We start from the raw sequence: 12,040 nt of genomic DNA, 5'->3' as shown, positions 1-12,040 counted from the left end.
TCCAACGCTCGATTTATGGGCTGGTGCAAGCATCTCGGAGTTGGAACATTCGCTTTGATGAGATGATCAAAGCGTTTGGGTTTATGCAGACTTATGGAGAAGCCTGTGTTTACAAGAAAGTGAGTGGGAGCTCTGTAGCATTTCTCATATTATATGTAGATGGCATACTTTTGATGGGAAATGATATAGAACTTTTGGACATCATTAAGGCCTACTTGAATAAGAGTTTTTCAATGAAGGACCTTGGAGAAGTTGCTTATATATTAGGCATCAAGATCTATAGAGATAGATCAAGACGCCTCATAGTTCTTTCACAAAGCACATACCTTGATAAGATATTGAAGAAGTTCAATATGGATCAGTCTAAGAAGGGGTTCTTGCCTGTGTTGCAAGGTGTGAAATTGAGCTCAGCTCAATGTCCGACCACGACAGAAGATATAGAAGAGATGAGTGTCATCCCCTATGCCTCAGCCATAGGGTCTATTATGTATGCCATGCTGTGTACCAGGCCTGATGTAAACCTTGCCGTAAGTTTGGTAGGAAGGTACCAAAGTAATCCCGGCAAGGAACACTGGACAGCGGTCAAGAATATCCTGAAGTACCTGAAAAGGACTAAGGACATGTTTCTCGTTTATGGAGGTGATGAAGAGCTCGTCGTAAAGGGTTACGTCGACGCTAGCTTCGACACAGATCTGGATGACTCTAAGTCACAAACCGGATACGCGTATATGTTGAATGGTGGAGCAGTAAGCTGGTGCAGCTGCAAGCAGAGCGTCATGGCGGGATCTACATGTGAAGCGGAGTACATGGCAGCCTCGGGGGCAGCGCATGAAGCAATTAGGGTGAAGGAGTTCATCACCGACCTAGGAGTCATACCCAATGCATCGGGGCCGATCAAACTCTTCTGTGACAACACTAGAGCTATTGCACTTGCCAAGGAGCCCAGGTTTCACAAGAAGACCAGGCACATCAAGTGTCGCTTCAACTCCATTCGTGAAAATGTTCGAGATGGAGACATAGATATTTGTAAAGTACATATGGATCTGAATGTCGCAAATCCGTTGACCAAACCTCTCCCTAGGGCAAAACATGATCAACACCAGAACTCTATGGGTGTTCGATTCATCACAATGTAACTAGATTATTGACTCTAGTGCAAGTGGGAGACTGTTGGAAATATGCCCTAGAGGCAATAATAAAAGGATTATTATTATATTTCCTTGTTCATGATAATTGTCTTTTATTCATGCTATAATTGTGTTATCTAGAAATCGTAATACATGTGTGAATGCATGGACACCAACATGTCCCTAGTAAGCCTTTGGTTGACTAGCTCGTTGATCAACAGATAGTCATGGTTTCCTGACTATGGACATTGGATGTCATTGATAACGAGATCACATCATTAGGAGAATGATGTGATGGGCAAGACCCAATCCTAAACATAGCACAAGATCGTATAGTTTGTTTGCTAGAGTTTTTCCAATGTCAAGTATCTTTTCCTTAGACCATGAGATCATGTAACTCCCGGATACCGTAGGAGTGCTTTGGGTGTACCAAACATCACAACGTGACTGGGTGACTATAAAGGTATACTACGGGTATCTCCGAAAGTGTCTGTTGGGTTGACACGGATCAAGACTGGGATTTGTCACTCCATATGATGGAGAGGTATCTCTGGGCCCACTCGGTAATGCATCATCATAATAAGCTCAAAGTGACCAAGTGTCTGGTCACGAGATCATGCATTAAGGTACAAGTAAAGTGACTCGCCGGTAACGAGATTGAACGAGGTATTGGGATACCGGCGATCAAATCTCGGGCAAGTAACGTACCAATTGACAAAGGGAATTGTATACGGGGTTGCTTGAATCCTCGACATCGTGGTTCATCCTATGAGATCATCGAGGAGCATGTGGGAGCCAACATGGGTATCCAGATCCCGCTGTTGGTTATTGACCGGAGAGCGATCTCAGTCATGTCTACATGTCTCCCGAACCCGTAGGGTCTACACACTTAAGGTTCGGTGATGCTAGGGTTGTAGGGATATGTATATGCAGTAACCTGAATGTTGTTCGGAGTCCCGGATGAGATTCCGGACGTCACGAGGAGTTCCGGAATGGTCCGGAGGTAAAGAATTATATATAGGAAGTGCTATTTCGGCCATGGGGACAAGTTTCGGGGTCACCGGTATTGTACCGGGACCACCGGAAGGGTCCCGGGGGTCCACCGGGTGGGGCCACCTGCCCCGGGGGGGCACATGGGCTGTAGGGGGTGCGCCTTGGCCTATATGGGCCAAGGGCACCAGCCCCAAGAGGCCCATGCGCCAAGAGATAAGGAAGGGAAGAGTCCCAAAGGGGGAAGGCACCTCCTAGGTGCCTTGGGGAGGAGGGATTCCTCCCTTGGCCGCCGCCCCCCCTAGGAGATTGCATCTCCTAGGGCCGGTGCCCCCCCTAGGCTCCCTATATATAATGGGGGAAGGAGGGCCTCTCAATACACGCCTTTGGTGCATCCCTCTCCCTCTCCAACACATCCTCCTCCTCCATAGTGCTTGGCGAAGCTCTGCCGGAGTACTGCAGCTCCATCACCACCACGCCGTCATGCTGCTGCTGGAGCCATCTTCCTCAACCTCTCCTTCCCCCTTGCTGGATCAAGAAGAAGGAGACGTTACGCTGACCGTACGTGTGTTGAACGCGGAGGTGCCGTCCGTTCGGGCTAGGATCTCCGGTGATTTGGATCACGTCGAGTACGCCTTCCTCATCCCCGTTCTTTGAACGCTTCCGCGCGTGATCAAATCTCGGGCAAGTAACGTACCAATTGACAAAGGGAATTGTATACGGGGTTGCTTGAATCCTCGACATCGTGGTTCATCCGATGAGATCATCGAGGAGCATGTGGGAGCCAACATGGGTATCCATATCCCGCTGTTTGTTATTGACCGGAGAGTTGTCTCGGTCATGTCTACATGTCTCCCGAACCCGTAGGGTCTACACACTTAAGGTTCGGTGACGCTGGGGTTGTAGAGATATGAGTATGCAGTAACCCGAAAGTTGTTCGGAGTCCCGGATGAGATCCCGGACATCATGAGGAGTTCCGGAATGGTACGGAGGTGAAGAATTATATATAGGAAGTGCAGTTTCGGCCATCGGGAGAGTTTCGGGGGTCAACGGTATTGTACCGGGACCACCGGAAGGGTCCCGGGGGTCCACCGGGTGGGGCCACCCATCCCGGAGGGCCCCATGGGCTGAAGTGGGGAGGGAACCAGCCCATAGTGGGCTGGTGCGCCCCCCCTTGGGCCCCCATGCGCCTAGGGTTGGGAACCCTAGGGGAGGGGGCACCTCCACTTGCCTTGGGGGGTACTCCACCCCCTTGGCCGCCGCCCCCCCAGGAGATCCCATCTCCTAGGGCCGGAGCACCCCCCTAGGGGTCCTATATAAAGGGGGGAGGGAGGGCAGCCACACCTCAAGCCTTGGTGCCTCCCTCTCCCCTGCTACACCTCTCCCTCTCGCAGAAGCTCGGCGAAGCCCTGCTGCGGTGACTGCTGCATCCACCAGCACGCCGTCGTGCTGCTGGATCTTCATCAACCTCTCCTTCCCCCTTGCTGGATCAAGAAGGAGGAGACGTCACGCTAACCGTACGTGTGTTGAACGCGGAGGTGTCGTCCGTTCGGCGCTAGGATCTTCGGTGATTTGGATCACGACGAGTACGACTCCCTCATCCCCGTTCTTTGAACGCTTCCGCTCGCGATCTACAAAGGTATGTAGATGCATCCGATCACTCATTGCTAGATGAACTCATAGATGGATCTTGGTGAAAACATAGAATTTTTTTTGTTTTCTGCAACGTTCCCCAACAATTTTTTATTGCACGGATAATTCAGAAAACAGACAGAAAATACTATGTTTGCTTTATTTAATCTAAATAACAGAAAGTAAAAGGAGGATACAGAGAGTTGTGTTTTCTAAATTCATCCATCTCATGCTCATCAAAAGGAATCCAATAACAAGGTTGATCAGGTCTTGTTAACAAACTCATTTCGAAGAACATGAAACCGGAGAATTTTCGAATAACACTATATTACCTCAAACGGGATATGCATGTCCCCAACAATAAGAATATCATATTTTTCTTGATAGTCGGAAGAAGAAATTCAAAACCTCCAATAGTGATTGTTCAAATTTTTCCGATAGAATTGATACTGTGGACTTGAGGTTGTTTCCTCGGAAAGTGTACCGTACGCTCATTACCATTAACATGAAAAGTGACATTGCCTTTGGTGCAATCAATAACAGCCCCTGCAGTATTCAAAAAGGGTCTTCCAAGAATAATAGACATACTATCATCCTCGGGAATATCAAGAATAACAAAGTCAGTTAAAATAGTAACGTTTGCAACCACAACAGGCATATCCTCACAAATACCGACAGGTATAGCAGTTGATTTGTCAGCCATTTGTAAAGATATTTTATTAGGCGTCGACTTATTCAAATCAAGTCTACGGTATAAAGAGAGAGGCATAACACTAACATCGGCTCCAAGATCACATAAAGCAGTTTTAACATAGTTTCTTTTAATGGAGCATGGTATAGTTGGTACTCCTGGATCTCCAAGTTTCTTTGGTATTACACCCTTAAAAGTATAATTAGCAAGCATGGTTGAAATTTCAGCTTCCGGTATCTTTATTTTATTAGTAACAGTTTCCTTCATATACTTAGCATAAGGATTCATTTTAAGCATATCAGTCAAACGCATACGCAAAAAGATAGGTCCAATCATTTCAGCAAAGCGCTCAAAATCCTCATCATCCTTTTTCTCGGATGGTTTAGGAGGAAAAGGCATGGGTTTCTGAACCCATGGTTCTCTTTCTTTACCATGCTTCCTAGCAATAAAGTCTCTCTTATCATAACGTTGATTCTTTGATTGTGGGTTATCAAGATCAACAGTAGGTTCAATCTCTGCATCATTATCATTGCTAGGTTGAGCACCAACATTAACATCATAGTTAACATTATCACTAGGTTCATGTTCATTACCAGATTGTGTTTTAGCATCAGAAATAGAAATATCATTGGGATTCTCAGGTGTGTCAACAATAGGTTCACTAGAAGCATGCAAAGTCCTATCATTTTTCTTCTTCTTCCTTTTAGAAGGACTAGGTGCATCTACATTAGCTCTCTGAGAATCTTGCTTAATTCTCTTAGGGTGGCCCTCAGGATACAAAGGTTCCTGAGTCATTTTACCACCTCTTGTCATAACTCTAACAACATTATCATTCTTATTATTTAATTCATTGAGCAAATCATTCTGAGCTTTAAGTACTTGTTCTACTTGAGTGGTAACCATAGAAGCATGTTTACTAATAAGTTTAAGTTCACCCTTAACACTAGCCATATAATCACTCAAGTGTTCAATCATATAAGCATTATGTTTCAATTGTCTACCAACATAAGCATTGAAATCTTCTTGTTTAACCATAAAATTATCAAATCCATCCACACATTGGCTAGCAAACTTAGCAGGAGGGATTTCAGCTTTATCATATCTATAGAGAGAGTTTACCTTTACTAACTGTGTCGGGTTATCGAGACCGTGTGTTTCTTCAATAGGTGATGAATTAAGACCACGTATTTCTTCAACGGGAGGTAAATTCTTAACATCTTCATCTTTTATACCTGTAGCGACCCGACCTCGGACGACCAAGTCTTTGTGCTTAAGTGTCATCCCTGGATCGGTATGCTGACACACAGTACTCGAGGATTTATAACAGAGGTAAATCACATGTATAAAGTAACGTAAATACCATTACCTCAATCCAAATAGTGGAAGTAACAACAAGGTTGTCGATTTCCCATCAACACCAATGGCAAAGTTGAGTGTAGAAATCGTAACCCTAACGTATCACTTACTCGTCGTAAGATTCCTACAACATGAGATATTGCAGCCACAAAGGGTCAGTACATTGAATGTACTAGAAAATTCACACCATAGGATAAAGATGAATAATAGCTATCACTACATGCATAGTTGGCTGGTGGAAAGCTCTAAGTTTATTTTTGCATAAAGCCAATTTTTCCCTACCTCAAAGAAATAAATTTTATTTAACTACAAAGTTGGTTGAAAAACATTGAGAAGGTTCTTCCAACTTGATCCCAAAGTAAATTATAACCCAACAATTTAATTAAGTAAAGTGATGAGATCAACATGATAATCCAAGAACCAGATACTCAAGATGTCCATAACCAGGGACACGGCTAATCATGATTAGTTTGTACACTCTGCAGAGGTTTGCGCACTTTTCCACACAAGACTCGACCTCCTCCGTTGGATTTCGCACACTACATGGTGTTTGAGAAACATATGACCGAGACACAGTCTTTCAGAAGCACTAACTCTAACCCCGGGTAGACAGTAACAACCTACATCCCCTACATCTGCTAGCCTACCACTGGAAGAGGTCATGCAACTTACTCCACTATGCTAGAGCCCATAATAGCTTGTGGCTGCACACGGAAGTTTCCAGCATGAATAATCTGATGATCCCTTTGAGCCTAGGTGGAAATCCATAGGGTGATCACACGGGTCCTCCGGGATCCCCTTGGGCAAGCACTGGGTTCTCTAGGTGCCCGGGCAAACCACTGGGTACTCCAGGGTGCCCCAACCAATCCACCCAGATGTGTATTAAAGTAACCACCTTAAGTTGACCATTAATAACAACTCTCACATCTTTCATGAATAACTCAAACCAAACCACGTCTACGAGCATAGCATAGCAGTATAAGCATCACGTAGTAACACCCAGGGATTGAATGCAATACAATAGGTTCCTACCTCATCAACTACTTCCCAATACCCACATGTTATCAAATCCTAAACATGCAATGTTTGAGGATTGAAACTAATGCATAAAAACTGGGTATGAAGAGTATGATCAAAGTGTGAACTTGCCTCGTACTGTTGATGAAGATGATTCGCACTCATAACTCCTGATAGTTCTACTCGTCACACTTCGCTCAATCTATCGTGAGAAAGCAATTGCATACATAAGCACTCATGCAAAAGAATCAAAGAAAAGACTTTGGAAAACTTCGAAAACAAGCAATTAACTCTTGCAACAGAAAAACAATTTCTAACAGTACCAAAATTGGGTTGATTTGGTCTTATCAGAAAGTTTAGGTCGAGAGCTTCGATTAGCAAAAAGAATCAACTAACCCGGAGTTACGAAACTCAAGTTATGATTAAAAGAAGTTTGAATTTGAATAAATTTCGAAATTTGAAATTTCAAAAAGTTGATGTGACAGGTTCACTGGATAGGTGAAAACAAGACAAAACTATAGGCGTTGGTTTCATCTAATTTGGATGAACGAGTAAAAAGTTATGGCTATTTGAAAAATCAGGGTCAAGCTGTTTTACGAAAGAAAAATAGCTACGACTAAAAGAATTCTAGGTCTAATGTATAAATACAGAGACTAATTGATAATTTAATTATTCTATCGTAATAGTCTAGAAATAATAAACTACGGAAGTATAAAAAGAAAAAAAAACCGAAGAAATATACCTTTATAAGGCAGAGAAAAGACGACTTTAGAGAGGAGACAATTTCCACAAGTCCCGCCGAAGAGGAGAAAAAATATTTTTCTTTAATGAATCTAGTCAAACCAAAATATTGATTTAATCCAAATCAGATGATTTTTGGAGACTCTATGGGTCTATATTTATAGGTGGAAAAGAGGTTTAGGGGTTAAAGGCTAGACAATGTGGGACTAAACATATACGTACGTAGATGAAATTTGAAAAAAATGGCTAAAAGTTAGGTCCGGCCGCACGCTGTAGTTTTTTTAAACAAAATTCGGTCAAATAAAATAAAAAAAAGGTTGGCTGGACCTGGCCCATGTAGGAGAGAAGAGAAAAAAATAAAATGATGGGGCGCCCGATGCTACTATGCTGCGCACATAGGCGACAGTTAGTTCAAGGCGCACGCGCTATTTTTTATTAGAAACAAAAAAGGAAAAAAGGAAATAATAGTAGAATTATATATAGGTATATTATATATCGAAAATTTTGGAAAAAGATTTTCCATAACTTGAACATTTTCCTAGTGTCAAATAAAATCCACAAAAATTCAAATAATTCAAACAGTGCTACTTCTACAATAAAACCCAATAAAAATCATTTTAGAAATACCAAAATGATTTCAAAATTATTTCTCTCCAATTTTCTGATGTATGGAATTATTTTACCCTATTTTCCATTTATTTATTTTTGGAGAAAAATAATTTGAATAAGACCAAAATAACTCCAAATTCAAAATAATTTCAAAGGGACTTTACATTTGATTCTTTTAAACTTCCAACTCAAATTTCATATGTTTTGAAGAAGTCATTTTACCTTCTCTCGTGAAAATCATTGAGTTGCTTAAAGTTTTGGAATTTGAAATAGTTCCAAATGGAATTCAAATCTTTTAAAAAAGACCTTTTCATTTATTTAAATGGAAGAAGTCATGTCATCTTCTCTCTGGGGTTTTGTGATGAAATGAATTTGAATTCATGGAGATCATAAATGCAAAATGAAAGTTTGGGAAAGTCATTTTATTCCCTCTCATTTAACTTTCAAAAAGTTTTCAAATTTCACTTAGTTTCACTCAAGCAACCACTCCACAATCAAACAATCAATCAAAACTATTTATTTAATATAACATTCCAAAATTTAGAATTTTGGGATGTTACAATACATTTTCCTTTCATAGATTTCTTTGCCTCTTGCATATCTTCAGGACTGAGAAATAGAATACCCATTTTCTTCGGAGTTGGCTTAGGAGTTGGTTCAGGAAGTGTCCAATTATTTTCATTGGTCAAAATATTATTCAATAGAATTTCAGCTTGATCAACTGTTCTTTCCCTGAAAACACAACCAGCACAACTATCCAGGTGGTCTCTAGAAGCATCGGTTAGTCCATTATAAATGATATCAAGTATTTCATTTTTCTTGAGAGGATGATCAGGCAAAGCATTAATTAATTGGAGAAGCCTCTCCCAAGATTGTGGGAGACTCTCTTCTTCAATTTGCACAAAATTATATATTTCCCTTAAAGCGGCTTGTTTCTTATGAGCGGGGAAATATTTAGCAGAGAAGTAGTCAATCATATCATGGGGACTACGCACACAACCAGGATCAAGAGAATTAAACCATATCTTAGTGTCACCCTTTAATGAGAACGAAAATAATTTAAGGATATAATAGTAGCGGGTTTTCTCATCATTAGTGAACAGGGTAGCTATATCATTTAATTTAGTAAGATGTGCCACAACAGTTTCAAATTCATAGCCATAGAAAGGATCAGATTCAACCAAAGTAATTATATCAGGATCAACAGAGAAATCATAATCCGTATCGGTAATAAAGATAGGTGAAGTAGCATAAGCAGGATCATATTTCATTCTAGCATTCAGAGATTTTTCTTTCAGCTTAGCTAATAGTTTCTTAAGATCACTTCTATCATTGCAGGCAAGAAAGTCTCTAGCAGTTTCTTCATACATAACATAACCCTCAGGCACAACAGGCAATTCAAATCTAGGGGGAGAATCTTCATCATCACTTTCATCAATATTATCAGTTTCAATAATTTCATTCTCTCTAGCCCTAGCAAGTTGTTCATCAAGAAATTCACCAAGTGGCACGGTAGTATCAAGCATAGAAGTAGTTTCATCATAAGTATTATGCATAGAAGAAGTGCCATCATCAATAACATGCGACATATCAGAATTAATAGCAGAAGCAGGTTTAGGTGTCGCAAGCATACTCAAAACAGAAGGTGAATCAAGTGCAGAGCTAGATGGCAGTTCCTTACCTCCCCTCATAGTTGAGGGAAAAATCTTAGTTCTTTCGTCTTTCAAGTTCCTCATAGTGACCAGCAGAAATAAATCCCAAGTGACTCAAAGAATAGAGTTATGCTCCCCGGCAACGGCACCAGAAAATGGTCTTGATAACCCACAAGTATAGGGGATCGCAACAGTTTTCGAGGGTAGAGTATTCAACCCAAATTTATTGATTCAACACAAGGGGAGCCAAAGAATATTCTCAAGTATTAGCAATTGAGTTGTCAATTCAACCACACCTGGAAACTTAATATCTGTAGCAAAGTATTTAGTAGCAAAGTAATATGATAGTAGTGGTAACGGTAGCAAAAGTAATATTTTTGGTATTATAGTGATTGTAACAGTAGCAGCAGAAAAGTAAATAAACGAAGAACAATATATGAAAAGCTCATAGGCAATGGATTGGTGATGGAGAATTATGTCGGATGTGATTATTCATGCAATAGTTATCACATAGGGTGACACTGAACTAGCTCCAATTCATCAATGTAATGTAGGCATGTATATCGAATATAGTCATATGTGCTTATGGAAAAGAACTTGCATGACATCTTTTGTCCTACCCTCCCATGGCAGCGGGGTCCTATTGGAAACTAAGGGATATTAAGGCCTCCTTTTAATAGAGTATCGAACCAAAGCATTAACACATAGTGAATACCGATACGTCTCCAAGTATCTATAATTTTTGATTGCTCCATGCTATATTATCTACTGTTTTGGACTATATTAGGCTTTATTTTCCACTTTTATATTATTTTTGGGACTAACCTATTAACTGGAGGCCCAGCCCAGAATTGCTGTTTTTTGCCTATTTCAGTGTTTCGGATAAACAGAATATCAAACGGAGTCCCAACGGAATAAAATCTTTGGGAACGTGATTTTCTCACCGAATGTGATCCAGGAGACTTGGACCCTACTCCAGGGGATCAAAGAGGAGGTCACGAGGGTGGGGGGCACCCCCCCTAGGGCGCGCCCCCTGCCTCGTGGGCCCCTCGGTGCTCCACCGACGTACTCCTTCCTCCTATATATACCTACGTACCCCCAAACGATCAGAACAGGAGCCAAAAACCTAATTCCACCGCCGCAACTTTCTGTAGCCACGAGATCCCATGTTGGATAGCGGTCGATGAGTAGAGTAATAGTAGTAGATGCAGAATCGTTTTGATCTACTTTTCACGGACGTGATGCCTATATACATGATCATGCCTAGATATTCTCATAACTATGCTCAATTCTGTCAATTGCTCAACAGTAATTTTTCACCCACCGTAGAATACTTATGCTCTTGAGAGAAGCCACTAGTGAAACCTATGGCCCCTGGGTCTATTCTCATCATATCAATCTCCATCACTTTTATCTTGCTTGCTTTTTACTTTGCTTTTACTTTTTACTTTGCATCTTTATACCAAAAATATTATATCTATCAGATCTCACTCTCGTAAGTGACCGTGAAGGGATTGACAACCCCTAATCGCGTTGGTTGCGAGTGGCTATCGCTTTGTGCAGGTACGAGGGACTTGAGCGTGGCCTCCTACTGGATTGATACCTTGGTTCTCAAAAACTGAGGAAAATACTTGCGCTACTCTACTGCATCATCCCTTCCTCTTCAGGGAAAACCAACGCAAGCTCAAGACGTAGCAAATACATGAACTCCTCAAACTACGGTCATCACCGAGAGTGGTCTCGATTATTATCACTTCGGGGTTGCCGGATCATAACACATAGTAGGGGACTATAGACTTGCAAGATAGGATCAAGAACTCACATATATTCATGAAAACATAATAGGTTCAGATCTGAAATCATGGCACTCGGGCCCTAGTGACAAGCATTAAGCATAGCAAAGTCATAGCAATATCAATCTCAGAACATAGTGGATACTAGGGATCAAACCCTAACAAAACTAACTCGATTACATGATAAATCTCATCCAACCCATCACCGTCCATCAAGCCTACGATGGAATTACTCACGCACGGTGGTGAGCATCATGGAATTGGTGATGGAGGAAGGTTGATGATGACGATGGCGACGGATTCCCCTCTCCGGAGCCCCGAACAGACTCCAGATCAGCCCTCGCGAGAGAGATTAGGGCTTGGCGGCGGCTCCGTATCGTAAAATGCAATGAATCCTTCTCCTTAATTTTTATCTCCCCAGACATGAATATA

The sequence above is a fragment of the Triticum dicoccoides genome, chromosome 2A, assembly GCF_002162155.2.
Source record: "Triticum dicoccoides isolate Atlit2015 ecotype Zavitan chromosome 2A, WEW_v2.0, whole genome shotgun sequence".
NCBI lineage: Eukaryota > Viridiplantae > Streptophyta > Magnoliopsida > Poales > Poaceae > Triticum > Triticum dicoccoides.
The sequence above is the reverse complement of the archived record's forward strand: the minus strand, read 5'-3'. Positions refer to the sequence as shown.